This window comes from Anomaloglossus baeobatrachus, chromosome 2 (assembly GCF_048569485.1).
Source record: "Anomaloglossus baeobatrachus isolate aAnoBae1 chromosome 2, aAnoBae1.hap1, whole genome shotgun sequence".
Taxonomy (NCBI): domain Eukaryota; kingdom Metazoa; phylum Chordata; class Amphibia; order Anura; family Aromobatidae; genus Anomaloglossus; species Anomaloglossus baeobatrachus.
In genome coordinates this window covers 691,208,824-691,226,442 of record NC_134354.1, presented here as the reverse complement: position 1 = coordinate 691,226,442, position 17,619 = coordinate 691,208,824, and the positions used below count along the sequence as shown (strand labels likewise).

At 46.3% G+C, this 17,619-nt stretch overlaps 1 protein-coding gene across 1 annotated transcript in view; it reads right to left on the bottom strand.

The window, feature by feature from the left end:
• The window catches only part of RARG (retinoic acid receptor gamma), a 315,309-nt gene that overhangs the window by 154,579 nt on the left and 143,111 nt on the right, over positions 1-17,619 (bottom strand). The gene's annotated exons all lie outside the window — the stretch shown is intronic.

The window sequence follows — 17,619 nt, the reverse complement described above, 5'->3', positions numbered from 1 at the left end:
TCCGCATGAAAAAATTGCAGCAGTCACTAGTCTTCTATGTATTTGGAATGAGCCTCACATCTTTAAGTCTATGGGTGCAGAAAAAATCCAGTCCCAAACGGATCATCCATGTCTTCCGATTTTTAAGGCTACATTGGCATTCTTTAATATAGGGAATTGGTCTCGTTCTAATAACTGCTGATGTATAAAGATGGATGCCACATGGATGACAATACAAATGAAAAATTGTCTTTTTTTGGGGGGGGAATCACTCTTTTTTTAGACAATCGTGTAAACTAAGAAATAAGCTTTTTTAGGTTTCCCACGGGACCTCTGACTTGTTTTGAACAATGTTATTCAGAATGTTGTCATCTTTGCAGTGTGAATGAAACATATGAGCGGAGTTCCCATCCATTGTTAACCTCCACAGAACCAATAACCGGGCTCATACTTTTTATTACTGCAATAATGCGGAGCAGCTAGAGCAGAGCGCTGAGTGCAGAAAGGTACGAGGTAAAACCCATTTAGGAGGTGAGAGCTGGATCTGTGGCGGTATGGCCTAATATTTTCCAGGTGTACAGCCAGCCTGTGCTAAAAGAAAAGCGGTCACACTCAATTCACAGCTAAAGGAAACCTCTGCTTTAACCCTATGTTGACTCCTCCAAAAAAGTACAATTGAAAAATATTACTAATTTGTTGTTTGTTAGGGAAAGTAAGGAAGGCCCTTTCTGCAATGGTTGAAAACATGGATATTAGAATAGGAGTACACATAAAGAATTGATGCACAGGATCTGTACAGAAAATCCACAGAATGATGCACGCATGTGTGGTGGAGGGCACGGAGCAGGCAGTAGTAGTCATGGTTACAGGGAACGACAGGCCACAGCACAGCCTGTCGTTATCCCCTCGCCTCCCCATCACCGCACCATGCACAGGAGAACTCCGCAACCGTTCAGGCGACACCACTTTCTCGCTTTCAGTAAATAAAGTCCCGACAATGTTACTTCTCTCAAACATGCAAACTTTATTTTTGTTCAATTTCTGGATTACTTCGGTCCACGTTTCGCCGGCACCGGTACTCATCCCATAGGGGTTCCTCCTACTCCTTCTTCACAAACACAATTTAGCAGCTGTCCATATTCCAGGCACCCGGGTTCTATCTGACACCTCTAGGCCTCTCATTCCTCCACTACACTTCACACTGGCACTGACCAGTTCATTCAAGTCCGTTGAGCCATTTTACCCCACCCACAGCGGACGCTAACACATAAGAAGGACCGCAACCGACAGGGCTGCCCCATCCATGCCCAGGCCATCCAGCCATACCCTACTTGTTGAGGGCGCACTGACTTTCAGTAAGCAGAGGAATTTGTTGAGTATTATTACAAGCCAGGTAATACGGACGCCAGAGCCCCAACTGTCAGGACTAAACCCCTCTTCTTGAGGATGCAGTTAGACAATCTGGAACGGATTCCGCTTGTCACGGCCGCAGAGGTGACCCTTAGGGTCAGAATCTTTAGAATGGGCTGCTTACACTTTTTCTCCACCGGGACTCTCTTGTTGTCTACTTTCTATCTCACTCTTTTATACATGCTGCTCTCCTCCTCTTCCTTAACTTTTTCCCTGCTCACCCAGGTGCCAAAACAGTCATGCCACCAGACTGCCACCTGGTGGCCATTGACATAAGATACCATATAACATACACATTACATAGCATTATATATAACCTTGGATGTGCTGGCCACTTCTGCAGGGGTCGGCATAACCCTGACCCCCCTACACATGCAAGGTTACATCAAACAGCGTGCATTTGTGGGGGGGTGTTTCCCTTTTTTATTTTTTAGAAAATACTATTGGTGTACCTGTAATTTCACAAAACTTCTAACATTTCATAATCACTTCTGTGTTGGGACGTGTGGACTCCCACCAATAAGGCAGAAATGCTCCGCTCAGCAATATCACCCTTAAGGCCATGTGCACACGTTGAGTATTTGGTTAGTTTTTTACCTCAATATTTGTAAGACAAAACCAGGAGTGGGTAAAAAATACAGAAGTGGTGCCCGTGGTTCTATTATACTTTTGCTGTGATTGTTCCACTCCTGGTGTTGGCTACAAATACTGAGATAAAAAACTCACCAAATACTCAATGTACACACGTGGCCTAATACAGCTGCAATATACCACTTAGGCCACGTGCACAAGTTGGGTATTTGGTAAGTTTTTTACCTCAGTATGTGTAATCCAAAACCAGGAGTGGGTAAAAAAATACAGAAGTGGTGCCCGTGTTTCTATTATACTTTTCTTCTGATTGTCCCACTCCTGGTTTTGGCTACAAATACTGAAGTAAAAAATTCACCAGATAATGTATGCACGAGGCCTTACTGTGACAAGCTGTGCTTCGCCATCCTTGGAGAGGCGGGTAGAGCAGTATACAGATTTAGGCTATGTGCACACGTTGCTTTTTTTTCAGCGCGGAAAAAACGCACCCTCTGGCAGACGGGAGAATTGTAAACAATGCTTTTTGAGAAAAATGCACCGAAAACGCATGCGTTTTTCATGCGGTTTTCATGCGGTTTTCATGCGTTTTTTTAGGTGCGTTTTTTAAGACTTGTCAGTGTTAATAAAGTTAGTTGAACACAGACCTTTGGAAAAAAAACCCTGTGATGTAATTTCCTTCTCCACATTCTGTTTGGATAAATGGGAGGGCTTGGAATGGAAGGAGCACCATTTGAATTTTGGAAAAGTTGAAATAAACTTCGCGCACCATGTCACATTAGCAGGGCCCCTTGGGTACCTATATGTCAGAAAACCCCCACAAGTGACCCCATTTTGGAATCTGCACCCCTCAAGGATTTTATTCAGGAGTATATTAAGCATTTTGAATCCACAGCTACTTCCCCCAAAATGTTGCTGTAGCAACAATATTCTCACTTTTAGGCCCGTTTCACACGTCAGTGAAAAACACTGACGTTTTTCACTGGCATGTAAAACACGCACATGTCCCTCTGTGTGCCGTGAATCACGGCACACGTGGGTTGTCTAAGTGCAATCCGGGCTCCGTTCTCCGTGGCCCGTGATTGCACTCAGTAATCATCTCACCTGCGCCCGCTCCCGCTCTCCATGGTGCTGATCGCTCCCGTGGTGCAGCATCCGGCTGGTGCTGACCCCCGCAGCAGCTGCTTCCTGGGTCGGCTGTGTCGCGCATCATGAATATGCGCGACAATAATGAGCCAGCTCAGAGGCAGCAAGCTGCACGGGCTGCAGAGGATATCACTGGACGCCGGGTGAGTTAAAATGATTTTTATTTTAAAAGCTCGTTTTTTTCTGGCACATGTTTCACGGACCACACCACTGCGTGGTCCGTGGAACATCAGTGATGCCAGAAAAAAATGGACATGTCTCCGTGCGGCAATCACGCACACGCGGGTACGCTGCACGGAGACACGTGCAGTGACAAATCACTGACGTGTGAGCAGACACATTCATTACAATGGGTCTGCGTATGTCAGTGATTCTGGTACGTTTAAAAAAAAGCACAAACGTCCCAGAATCACTGACATGTGAAACAGGCCTAAGACTATGGGGCCATGATCCAGCGACACGGCGTCTAATACACAGTGTCAGCCTTCCTGCAGCTGCCCATGCCCACGATTTGGGTTCAGGCTGCTGTGGAGCTCTAATCTACCTGCAGAGCACACTCATCTCCGCAGCATAAATTGACATGCTGAGGCTCGGGAAGCCACGCCACCGGTCAGTTTATGCTGCGAAGAAAAGAAGCACAGTGGGCATGGGATCTCCAAAAATCCTTCCACTGTGCTTCTACTGCACAACGCAGCGTTATGGACGCAGGGAAAACACTCAGCGCCCATAACGCTGCAAACCCTGATTGTGGGCACACAGCCTAAAAAGCGTCAATGGATGAATGGATGTCAAATATATATAACGTCCCACCCCCGCCTGCATATTCTAAGCTGGCACCTTTAGTACCTTTCATGTGGCACTAAAGGGTGCCTAGCTTAGTATTTATCCAGAAAAAAAAAAAAACAATGAAAAAAATGGCGTGGGGTCCCCCCTATTTTTGATAGCCAGTCAGGGTAAAGCAGACAGCTGTAGCCTGCAAACCACAGCTGGCAGCTTCATCTTGGCTGGTGATCAATTTGGAGGGCTCCCCAGGCTTTTTTTTTTTATTTATAAATAAAGAGTTAAAAAAAAAATAACGTGGGGTCCCCCCAAATTAGATCCCCAGCCAAGGTGAAGCTGACAGCTGGGGTCTGGTATTCTCAGGGTGGGAAGAGCCATGGTTATTGGACTCTTCCCAGCCTAAAAATAGCAGGCCGCAGCCGCCCCAGAAGTGGCGCATCCATTAGATGCGCCAATCCTGGCGCTTCGCCCCAACTCATCCCGCGCCCTGGAGCGTTGGCAAACGGGGTAATAAATGGGGTTGATACCAGATGTGTAATGTCACCTGGCATCAAGCCCAGCAATTAGTGATGTCACGGCGTCTATCAGATACCAGACATAACTAATTGACAGTAAACAAAAGCAAAAAAAATGACAAAAAAATGTTTATTAGAAAAAACACTCCCCAAATCATTCCCTTGTTCTCCAATTTAATCAAAAAATTTGAAAAAAATGGGTCCGCAGAAATCCATTTGGACGTCCCACATCGCCTCTGGACCTTCTAGAATATGGGGGCACGTTCAGGGAACGTATCCCCCATTTTCTAGGAGGGCAGACCCTCCATTTGAGGAGATTGGGTGCCAAAAATCTGCACCCACTCTCCCCGCGTCACAGCTGCAGAGTGCCGAGCAGCCAGCACAGCTCACACTGAACACAGTGCTGTCTGTCAGCTGCTCTGCTCATGTGACCGGCCGGCGTCTGCTGTGAAGGAGGAGGGGGCCGCGGGGGATCAGCGCTGCGACCGGACAGGTAAGGGGGAATACTGGGGGGAATAGGGGGTGACCTGGCAGGGCCTGGGGGGCATTTTTCTGTCGCATGTCTCAAGGCACATGCGACAGAAATCATAGGAGCAGGGCGGCCGGTGCGCTACTGTGCGCGCGGCCATGTTGGATTTTCGGGAGGGGGGTCGGGGCGGGCACTTTGGCGACACCGGGGGCTTCCCAGGACTTTGCCAGGAAGTGAGGTCAACAGGAAACCTCTTGACCTCACTTCCAGGTAAATGCCTGCGTTCTGGCATGCCGACAAAGCCCGCGGACCGCAACAAAAAAGCAGCTCACTGCGGTGTAGCTGCGTTCTGACCCCACATCATTGATTTAATGGGGGAGAGAACGCAGCTACACCGCACAAAAGAAGTGACATGCTGCTTTTCTTTCCGCACCGATTTTTGGCATCCAAAACGCTGCGTTTAGAAATGCAGCGTGTGCACTGATTTTTCGGCTTTCTCATACACTTTGCTGGGAAAGCTGAACGCATGCAATTTGCCACTGAAACGCTGCGGTTCTAAACGCAGCGTTTCCGCGGTAAAAAACGCAACGTGTGCACACAGCCTTAGGGTTCGTTCATTTTTGCATATAAAAAAAATCAGATTGCACTCGCACCAATGTTAAACAATGAGGCAGTGCTGATCTGCAATTTTTTCCTCATCTATTTTGACCCGAGGAAAAAGTTGCAGCATGCTCAGTATGGTAGCGTATAAAGGCCAAGACACGCCAATGCAAGTCTATGGGTGTGAGCATAAAACCAGACCATCCGTATGCCATCCGTTTTTTCCGGATACATTACCATTCTGTAGCATAGAGCACTAAATGATTTCAGAATAATAGCTGTTTGAAAAAAAATGCATGTCATACGGATGTCATATAAAAGCTAGATGAGAAAAAAAATCACACACTCGCATGACATAAGGAATACCAAACGGATTTCCCTTGTGCAATTTTTCTAGCTGAAAATCAGACCGATTCATTATACGTAGACGTGAGGGAACCTTCATAGACAGTATATGAGCAAGTTTGATGATCTGAAATGATCAGTAAGGCGCCTGTACACATTAGATAGCTGTAGGCTGAACCATTGTTTGGTCGACAGTTGTCTCTCCTGACTTCACCAAATACAGGACTGCTCCGTTTGGTTGTATGCTCCTCTGCTCTCTATGACAGCGCTGCTGGTGGAAGTTTAGCTACATGGGGAGCAAAAGGATCGACTGCAGATAATTTCACAGGAGAGTAGGAAGGCCCCCCATACACATTAGACCAGTGTTCCCCAACTACAGTCCTCACGAGCCACCAACAGTGCGTGTTCTCAGGTTTTCCTAAGTATGAGTGTGCGTGCCCACGATCAGTGTTTGCAGCATGTTGGCTGTAGCATGTTTCAGCTGCGTCCAAAATGCTGCATTGTACAGTACAAGCATAGTGGATGGGATTTCTTGAAGTCCCGTGCTAACTGTGCCTGTTTTTTCCGCAGCAAACACTGAACTGCGGTGCGTCTTTCCAGACCTCAGCATGTCAATTGTTTGCTGCGGATTCGCATGCGTCCTCCATAGGGAGAACAGAAGCGAAAGACCACAGCACACTAATCCCTGATCGTGGGTACAAGCAGCTGCGGTCTCCTGCGGAGGAGACTTGTGGACCCGCAGCGCCCAGGACGCAGTGAGTCCTGATCGTGGGCACATACCCTGAAATAAGAAAAAAATACATGTTTGATATCTATGTACTCTTACTGACCTGGGGAATCATATTTCCAGGTCAGATTTACCATATAATGTACATGGTAAATTAAAAAAAAACAAACCATTATGGAATTGCACTTTTTTTTGCAATTTCAACGCACTTGGAATTTTTTCTTGTTTTCCAGCACAATAAATGAATGGTGTCATTCAAAAGTACAACTCGTCTCACAAAAAATAAGCCCTCATATGGGTATTTTGACTGAAAAATTTAAAAAAGTTACCGAAAATGGCCATGTCGTGAAAGGGTTAAGGGTTTAAAGTTTAAGAGACTGACCACTGTTTCTGGTAATACAGTTATACATTGAACACAATAACAAAGGAGTCTGCAGTAAGCTCTTGAGCTCCCTCTAGTGGCAGCAGCAGACAACGACATGATGATAAACATTGACAATGAATTAAAAATCATTTCAATCTCTAGATGTTTGTGCAATCTTTGACTACATTGCTGTAATTAATTGTGCCTTTACTGTGCAAAGTAAATTCTCGTGTTGGATAGTAAGCATAATATATAGACATACTTTAGAATTATTTATTGTGCTCTTTTACTAGGTCCGGTGACACTCATTGTTATAATGTGCAGCTTTGGTCACATGCAGAACATATAAAGTAAATGAAAGATGTGAGTGTATTATGATGATAGTGCACTCCTAAGAACGTTCGTTCTTCACGTGAAACAATAGTTGTGATCACAAAGGATCATCATTCTCAACAGCACATCGTTCGGTGTAAACAGCACATCGTCTGCTGTAAACAGGAATCGCGCTTCCAAGAACAATTTCAGCCTATGCTCGCTGAAAATTGAATTATAGATTATTTTTTCCACGTTGTCAACCGCTTTCTGCCTGAGTTATTATTAGTAGTAGTAGTAGTAATACTTATTGTTTTGATTAGGCGTCGCTAGGTCTAAACGCACCTTTAGCCGGCTTCTACCAAAATATAGCAACTACATAAGTTGATCATAAAGTCAAAAGAATTGTATAAGACAATGCCCAAGAGCGCATTTCAACTGAAAAAAAGAGATACTATCTTAATGAGGTGACTAAGATAACGACACAAAAGAGAGGAAACACAATCAATGGAGAATACATTAGCACCAAACAAATGTGAGGTGACAGCATTGTATTTAGTCTACACCTGGGCAACAAAATGCACAAAACGCTGAAATATTCATAGGACATTATTTATGTACCACACATCGGAGATAGAAAAATGTTCCTCAGGGCTCTATATGTTCTTTTCTTGGTCACCTGGGACATGCATCATTGTGTTCAGCTGGTTTACATAAAATAATTATCAATATAATGTAATTTAAAATATTGGATGGTTACAATAATTGCAATCTGTAACCGGTCATACTTGTCAGATCCAAACAATCTGCACAAAGATCTGTTTCCAATCCAGTAATTCCAATGGATGTTTATAATGTACCCGTGATTATTAGAAATAAAAACTTATTTTAGAGACTAGTAGGAACATCAAGGATTTTTTCTCAGAAAAAAACTGCTGGGGGTTTATAACTTGTAAAAATAGAAACTAATATAAATACAAGCCAAGAAAAGAGGCATAGCAGCCGGACTAAAACAGTGTTCACTCCTGCGTTGGCAATCTTTGGCCTGACATCCCGGGCACGTAGTCATTAGACCTGACTAGACGTAATGTGATGCATCATTTCATGGCCTTGTGGGGCTTAGTAAGCCGCAGAGGTGCCAGGATGCCAGGTGCCAGTGCGGAAGTGAACTCAGCTGTAATGGAGGACCACAGTGGATGCTAGACCAGGAGCTTTAATTTATTTGCTTGTCACTACAAATAGTGTCTTTCACTCTGGAGGATCCACTGATTTGGACACTGTAAAATATTTATTTTAGTCTGTGGTGGCATTGCAGTGATATTTAAAGGGGTTTTCCACTACCAATGTCACCCCCTTTCATTTGTCCTAACTATTCCTGACTAACACTTTCCTAATATACTTCTGCTACCTACGCTGCTCCTGTAAGCTGATCTCTCTGAGGCTACTATATTCCTATGTTGATGTTTTAGCTTTGATCCTTCCGGTTTGCATACTGGAATCAGACCAAATGAGCAGGGCACGTCACTGGTGGGGGAGGGTCTGCCTTTCTGTGAGTGACAGTAGTCTGAGCATGCAAGCCCAGATCACACTTCACTGGTGCCTTGATGTGAGAAGCGCTGTGATGGGCCGATCATTAGGTAGTATATCACATTGCAGCGTTAGTCACATCAAAGCACCACACTGTGAAGTAAGCTGAGAGGAGAGTGAAGTGTGTTCTGGGCATGCGTGCTCAGACTGCTGTCACTTAAAGAGAGGTGACCCCGTCCCCACCAGTGGCGTGCCCTGCACAGTTTGTCCGATTCCGGTCTCCAGATGAAAGTATCAAAGCCAAGCCATCAACATAGATATATACACGACACAGAGAGATCTGATTACAGGAGCGGGGTAGGTAGCAGAAGTACTGTATATTAGGAAAATTTTAGTTAGGAATAGTTAGGACAAATTAAATGGAGTCACATTAGTAGTTAAAAACCTCTTTAACACTCCCAGGGTTCCCTATAACTCCAGATTACAGCTATTTGGTTATATTCCTATTAGGGTGATACTTGGTTATCTGCCATTTTTCAAGAGATCTCTAATAAGTAGAGATTGTCCAAAGGGGAAAAAAATCTTTATGTGGCAACAAAATCAACCAACAGATTCAGTTGGCCAAACTGTATGCGTATTTTGTAAACATTATTTTAGAAAAAAAAATTGATAGTCCTCAAAGGTTGATAACTGAAAAAATGGTAACAAAGAGAAGCTTTCCAGATTACTCAGCTCTCTTTATCATCAGGCATCAGTCAGGCTGAGTTCACATGTCCAGAAATCAGCCGTTAGATCCAGCAGCAATCTGTAGGCAAAAAAAATGGTTCAGACACTTTTTTTTGCAGAATCTGTTTTTTTTTAACATGGGAGTTTATGGAAAATGGATCGGATAAATGATTGCTATTTCGATATGCGTTTAAATCATTTGTAAGGATCCAATTTTTGCTTACTGGATCAGTTTCAAATCGAGGATAAATAGCAATCCATTTCCAGATCCATTCTCCATAGACTCCCATGTTAGAAAACCGGATCCAACAAAAATCAATTTTTTCAAAATGGACAAAAAGTAGTGTTTGCACCACTTTTTTGCCAATGGATCTCAGCAGGATCCGTTCTAACGGATGATTACTGGACATGTGAATTCAGCCTTATGGGGGCTTTACACGCTGCGACATCACTAACGATATATCGTCGGGGTCACAGTGTTAGTGACGCACATCCGGCGCCGTTAGCAACATTGGAGCGTGTGACACCAAGGAGCGACGATCAACGATTGCAAAAACGTCAAAAATCGTTGATAGTTGACACGTCGCTCCTTTTCATAATATCGTTGGTGGTGCATGCCGCTGGTTGTTCGTCATTTCTGCGGCATCACACATCACTGTGTGTGAAACCGCAGGAACGACGAACACCTCCTTACCTGCGTCCACCGGCAATGAGGAAGGAAGTAGGTGGGCGGCATGTTCCGGCCGCTCATCTCCGCCCCTCCTCTGCTATTGGGCGGCCACTTAGTGATGCTGCAGTGACGACGCTATGACGCCGAACGCACCTCCCCCTTGAAGGAGGGATTGTTCGGCGGCCACAACGACGTCGCTGAAAAGGTATGTGCGTGTGACACTGCCGTAGCGATAATATTCGCTACGGCAGCGATCACCAAATGTTGCATGAACGACGGGTGCTAAGCGTGTAAAGCACCCTTTAGTCCTGAAACCAAGACCTGTGTGCTTCCTGGCTTGTGAGACGAGCAAGCCATCAATGTTTTGGGGAAAGTCAAAACAAAAGTTTAACAATCCAGAACGTTAAGCTTTAGGCCGGGGTCACACGGGGGACTACTGTGATCCTCGCATGACACTCGGCTCACGCTGGCAGCACAGCGGGAGCCGAGTGTCACTGCGACTGAGGTTCGATCTTGCGATCGGACCACAACTGCGGTGGTCGGGCTCTGAGGAGGGGCGGGCGGGCGCTGCGGAGGGGAGGGAGGGATTTATCTGGCTATTGCCATTCTCGCTCTACACTCGCAGTACACCGGTGTAGTGCAAGTGCAGTGCGATGTTTCTCTCGCCCCATAGACTTGAATGGGTGAGAGAAACAAGGATCGCATTGCACCCGTAGCATGCTGCAACCATTTTATAGGTTCGATTAGGGCTGAGAAAATAATCGCTCATGGGAGCTGGCACATAGGTTAATATTGGTCCGAGTGGAATGCGATGTTTTATCACATTCCACTCGCTCCGATTTTCATGCCGTGTGGCTTAGGCCTTACTGAACCCCCGTCACACGCACTTACCTGCTGAGCGACGTCGCTGTGGGCAGCAAACATCCACTTCCTGAAGGGAGTGGGACGTTCGGCGTCACAGCGACGTCACACAGGGGCCGGCCAATAGAAGTGGAGGGGCGGAGATGAGCGGGACGTAAACATCCCGCCCACCTCCTTCCTTCAAAATTGCCGGTGGGATGCAGGTAAGCTGTGTTCATCATTTCCGGGGTGTCACACAGAGCGTTGTGTGCTACCCCGGGTACGATGAACAACCGGCGCAAAGAAGAATAAACAACTTTTTAAAAATGAGCGATGTGTCAACGATACACGATTTGTAACCGATTTGTGAACGTTCAGAGTCGCTCGGAGGTGTCACACGCAACGACGTCGCAAACGATGCCGGATGTGCGTCACGAAAACCGTGACCCCGACGACATATTGCACGATAGATCATGTGACGCCCGCATTAGACCTAAACACATCACCACAATACCGCTTATGGTTACCACCGGTTATCATCCGTTTTCCCCTAGGCTATAGGTTGAGATCACTTAGATATTAATGAGCCCGTGTTTGCATTAGAGAGCTTCAATATAGTCGTAGGAGTGAGATACATATTTTTTGCCAGGCAATTAGCGGTTTTGCAGCATTACGAATTTATTCACTGCAAATCAAATTTTTGGCAAAAATTCAGTGATACGCACAAATTCAGATTTCCAATGATCCGCTCATCTCTACAATTGACATTACCAGATGATGAAAACACAATATTTTGAAAGTAATGATTGGGAAAAGAAGGAAATAGAAAGATATTTTTTTTTATTTTGCACACTTCAGTTTTGTCAAACACATGGGCCACAGTCCTTGTGTTAAAGAACGCCGGCTGCCCCCGAAGGTACACTTTCTGACCCTACTGATGACGAGGTCATGAGGTCATCAAGGACCGGACAGGGCTCTGTACCTGAGGGTGTCAGGAAATGTGTCCAGCTAGTCCCCAGAGAGCAAATGTTAGCCTACTTATACTGGAAGCCATCAACGCTGACTAGCGGGACAAAAGGGGAATTTTAAGGGCTTTGACCTTATCTGAACAGGTTATTATTGGCAAATAATGACTGCGTTGTAACACTGATTATAATGGATTGATTCCCTTAAAATTAGAGAGAATTAAACGCAACACTAATATGTTTGACTCGTCGTTTAAAGTCAAATTAGCTTGTTGGTCAGAGTATGGTTTTTTTATTACAATTTTGTGAGATAATGGGATTTCTCTTGTCAGTTATATCGCCAGTTATGTCGTTATATGTCGCCTTATCTGTTTATTCTTGAACAATTATCATGTTATTTAAAAGGTATAAAGTAAAAAAGAGGTGTCCAGAATGGCTAAGATAGCAAAATCAAAGCAACATAATATATATGATATAAAAAACAACAGCAAAGAAGCACAAAATGTCACTATGATGACTCACGGACACAACAAAGCTACGTGCACAGACACTGCACACCAGCAGTATGACTCTTAGGCGGGCTTTGCACTCTACGACATCGCAGGTGCGATGTCGGTGGGGTCAAATCGAAAGTGACGCACATCCGGCGTGGCAGTCGATATCGTAGTGTGCAAATCCTTTTTGATACGATTAACAAGCGCAAAAGCGCCGTTATCGTATCATTGGTGTAGGGTCCGACATTTCCATAATGCCGGTGCAGCGACAGGTACGATGTAGTTCCTCGTTCCAGCAGGCAGCACACATTGCTGTGTATGAAGCCGCAGGAGCAAGGAACATCTCCTACCTGCGTCCCTGCTGCAATGCGGAAGGAAGGAGGTGGGCGGGATGTTTACATCCTGCTCATCTCCGTCCCTCCGCTGCTATTGGCCGCCTGCCGTGTGACGTCGCTGTGACGCCGCACGACCCACCCCCTTAGGAAGGAGGCGGTTCGCCGGCCAGAGCGACATCGCACAGCAGGTGAGTGCATGTGAAGCTGGTGTAGCGATAATGTTCGCTACGCCAGCAATCACAAGATTTGGCTGCTGCGATGGGGGCGGAGACTATCGCGCTCGACATCGCAGCATCGGCTTGTGATGTCGCAGCGTGCAAAGTACTCCTTAAGGTACGCTCACACGAGCGCATGAATCGGATGAGTGAATGCGAGAAAATCTCGCATTGCACTCGGACCAATGTTATTCAATGAGGGAGAGAAGATGCTCAGCTTTTTTCTCTTCCAGAATTTGGATGAGAGAAAAGATGGAGCATGCTGCGATTGTCAGCAAGAGATGTGTCACTCGCACCCATACAAGTCTATGGGGTACTTTGCACACTATGACATCGCAGGTGCGATGTCGGTGGGGTCAAATTGAAAGTGACGCACATCCGGCATCGCAGGCGACATCGTAGTGTGTAAAGCCTAGATGATACGATTAACGAGCGCAAAAGCGTCGTAATCGTATCATCGGTGTAGCGTTGGCGTAATCCATAATTACGCTGACGCGATGGTCCGATGTTGTGCCTTGTTCCAGCAGCAGCACACATCGCTGAGTGTGAAGCCGCAGGAGCGAGGAACATCTCCTACCGGCGTCACTGTGGCTCCCGTAGGATATGCGGAAGGGAGAAGGTGGGCGGGATGTTTAGATCCCGCTCATCTCCGCCCCTCCGCTCTTATTGGCCGCCTGCCGTGTGACGTCGCAGTGACGCCGTACGACCCGCCCCCTTAATAAGGAGGCGGGTCGCCGGCCAGAGCGATGTCCCAGGACAGGTGAGTCCATGTGAAGCTGCCGTAGCGATAATGTTCGCTACGGCAGCTATCCCAAGGATATCGCAGCTGCGATATCCGGGCAGGGACTATCGCGCTCGGCATCACAGCATCGGCTTGCGATGCCGCAGCGTGCAAAGTACCCCTATGGGTGCGAGTGAAACATTGTACTGCACTCGGATGATATCCGAATTCCATGTGTTAATAGTATCAGCTGACAATGGAGGAGATGGGGAGATTAATCCCTCTTTCTCCTCCGCAGCTGTGATCCAATCACAGGATCAGATCACAGGTGCATGATGCTTGGACCACGCTTACAGCTCAGTGGGAGCCGAGGGTCAGTAGCATATCGCATCTGATGCTCTCGCATTCAATGCCATACCATCGTGTGAATAACAAGATATGTGCCTCTTCTCTCATGTTCAGTTCACGTTAGATTTCTGCAAGAATCGGAGACCCATGATCATTTATGCCCATATTGTTTTACACGCTTTGTCTGAAAACTATTGCAAAAAACTAAAATCTTAATATAGATTATATACTTTACCTTATGTATGGAGCTGTTATTTGGTCACTGTAGGTTGTAATTATGCTCAGTGGTTAGCACTGCAGTCTTGCAGCGCTGGGGTCCTGGGTTCAAATCCCACCAAGGACAACATCTGCAAGGAGTTTGCATGTTCTCCCCGTGTTTGCGTGGGTTTCCTCCGGGTTTTCTGATTTCCCCCCACACTCCAAAAACATACTGATAGGGAATCTAGATTGTGATCTCCAATGGGGACAGTGATGCTGATGTATGTAAAGTGCTGAGGAATGAATGGCGCTATATAAGTGAATAAATTATTATTATTACTTTAACAGGAGTGAAATGTTGCATCAAATATGCATGAATAAGCCGCGATTTGTTTGGGGAATCACTGGAGTTGCTGCAGTTCTTTCATATTTGCCTACATTGGTCCTCAGATCAATGTGTTTTTGGTGGCTGATACCAATCATCCTTCTTCTGGAGCTCCCACAGGTTACTGAATTATAGTTATTTGTACACCGTATGACATTAGACCATAGGGAGGGTTCACATTAGTAATAATAGGCACAACAAAAGCATAATCCAAACATAAGTCAAACCAGTTATAAAGATTTATACAGAATAGTGAAGTCCCCAAAATACTAAAAATGTACGTTCATCTCCTTTTATCTGACCTGATTTGTTATTCTCCATTTTGCTCATGTTACGTCCTTATTGTGATATTATTAGTTTTTATTTCAATTTTGTACATATACCTTTTTAAGTGGCTTGTCTGATGTTTGGATGATTCCCTTTGCAGTACCTCCTCTTACCAATGCGAACCCACCCTATGATCTAACGTCATGTAGGGTACAAATATTCAGTAACCTTAGGAGGAAGAGGGAGGTCCAGGTAAAGGACAAATGCTTAACTAGCAGTCAAAAATACCTTGATTAGAGGAAGAATGTAGAGAAATGATGAAAGTGTGTCGCCCTGGGCAAGCCAGGGGACACAGGTCACACACCACTACACCCCACACTCCAGGTAGGCACATCACAGCTAACCAGAAATCCTTGCTGCCTTCCTCCAGAGGCTGATGATGCACACCAGGGGGTGGGCCAGGCGGTTGGCTCCGCCCACCAAGGAGGTCACAGCTCTGGAGGCGGGAGAAACCAGGCAGTTGAAGTCCAGTGAGGGACATGAAAGGCAGAACAGAGATTAGCCCAGGCAGGGCAAGAGTGAAGTTGAGTTAAGTAGAGGAGTTAAGAAAGTGAAAGTGAAAGTAGAAAAGTGGAAAAAGGAGGAAAGCAAGTGAAGTGACAGAAGAGAAAGAAAGCCTGAAGGGTCCAGCTTTGTGTAGGGCCAGATCAGCAAGGTCAGCGACGGCGGTGACTGTCTGGAGGGGGACCGTTTGGAAGTTCCTGGAAGGACCACGTTGGCTGTGTGCCCGGTGGTCTGGAGCAGTGTTCCGAAGGACAGTCAGCACCAGGGCAGGGGCCTCTCGGACCCCGGCAAGGCTAGGAGTCGCCAGATTTGCCAAATCCGTCAGTGCAGGGGACGTAGATCCCCCAACAACCAAGTCCCGATTGAAGGCAACAGCCCAACCTGAACCGGAGAGACACCGCCACCGCCACGGCACCAGTTTCTCAGGGCCAGCGCCTGCGGGCAAAGTGTAGAGCTCCTCCGGCCCAGATTGCAGTCGGGGAGCGGGTAACCGGAGGGAATCCACCGCTACCACAAGTCAACCATAGGTGCAAGGAAGAGGGACATCACCGTCACCTACCGGGAGTGCAGGTGCAGCCGTCTGTGGGACCGTCCTACCAGCCGTTTGGTTTACCGTACAAACTGTGTCCACGTCTCAGGCTGAGTGAGTACCACAGTGCCGCAAGGCACAGCGCTGCCCCCGCGTCCCTGCGCCCACCAGGCGCTACACTTTACATCTCTTCACTGGGCCCCGGGATCACCAACCCCTACCCACGGAGGGGCAACACAACACCTGGCTGCTCCACATCACCATCCCCGGGACCCCCATACTGAGCAGCGGTGGTGCAATCACCACAACCGTGGGTGGCGTCACGAACTATAACAATCCCCCACACCCAACAAACCCCCTTTCACTCACGGGCGAGGAGTGTCGCTCGAGAAACCCCGGGATCCGGCCCACAGCTCGAGCCACCACTGAGCAGCTGCTGGACCCGAGCAGAAGGGGTGAGCGTAGTGTGCCGACACCCTCCTCCCCGCCCGCGACAAAAGAACTGCAGCAACTTCAATGATTTCCAAAGAAAAATGTGGTTTATTAATGTATGTCCAATGTAACATTTCAATCCTATTAAAGGGAATCTGTCAGCAGATTTTTGCTATGTAAGCTGAAGACAGCATGCTGCAAGGGTTAACACAGAGAGTTCAGGGATGCCTGTCTTGTCACAGTCTGATCTGTTATTTATTTTTTTATGTTTATTTAAGCAGCAGGACCCTTATCATTGCTAAAGTACTATGTCACACGCACTGCACTCTAGCACGCCCAATCCTCTGATTGACACCACGCTGTCAATGTACAACCTCTACAGAGAGCCTAGTGTAGGTGGGGGCTGCTCTCCCAGCTCTGCTACATGACTAAAGCGGAAAAACTGTGATTGTGCCAGAACAGCTGCACCCAGTAATCTAAGTGATACATTGTTGTATTCAGAGTCTCTTTGTCTACATTATGCTGCCCTCAGATGAGGTAGAAAAAACCTGATGACAGATTCAATTCAAGGCTGGACTCACACGAACGTATGAAAAAAACGGTCCCATTCTCGTTTGCGAGAGTAGGACGAATTTTTCTCAATTTTCATCCATGTGCTGCCGGTGTGCAATCCGGTTTTTTCCTCAGCAGCTGTTACTAATTTACATTTACAGTCATGTGCAGGAGCATTTACAGTGTTCTGTGCTACATCATAGGATTGTATTTAGAAAATCGGATGTCACTAGGATGGTCCGGTGCTGTCCGTGTGACATCTGTTTTTTTCTCGCACCCATTGGGCTTCTATTGGCGAGTCTCGGACGTATTCTGGATCAAATTGCAGCATGTTGCGACTTTTCTCGCATCCGGAATCTGTATACGAGAAAAGCTGCTCTCCCTCATTGACTAACATTGGTCAGAATTGAATGATAGAATTTCTCGCATTGCCCTTGTCCAATTTTCATGCTCGTGTGAGCGTGCCCTAAAGGACAATATAGTGCCTAATTACTAACGCTATACATGAATGTGCGCACATACTGTAACAGCGGCAAAACAAAACTTTTATAGTTACCTACATATCAATGTTGTACATTACCGCTCTAACCATAGACTGCAAATGCAGTAACCATACTAC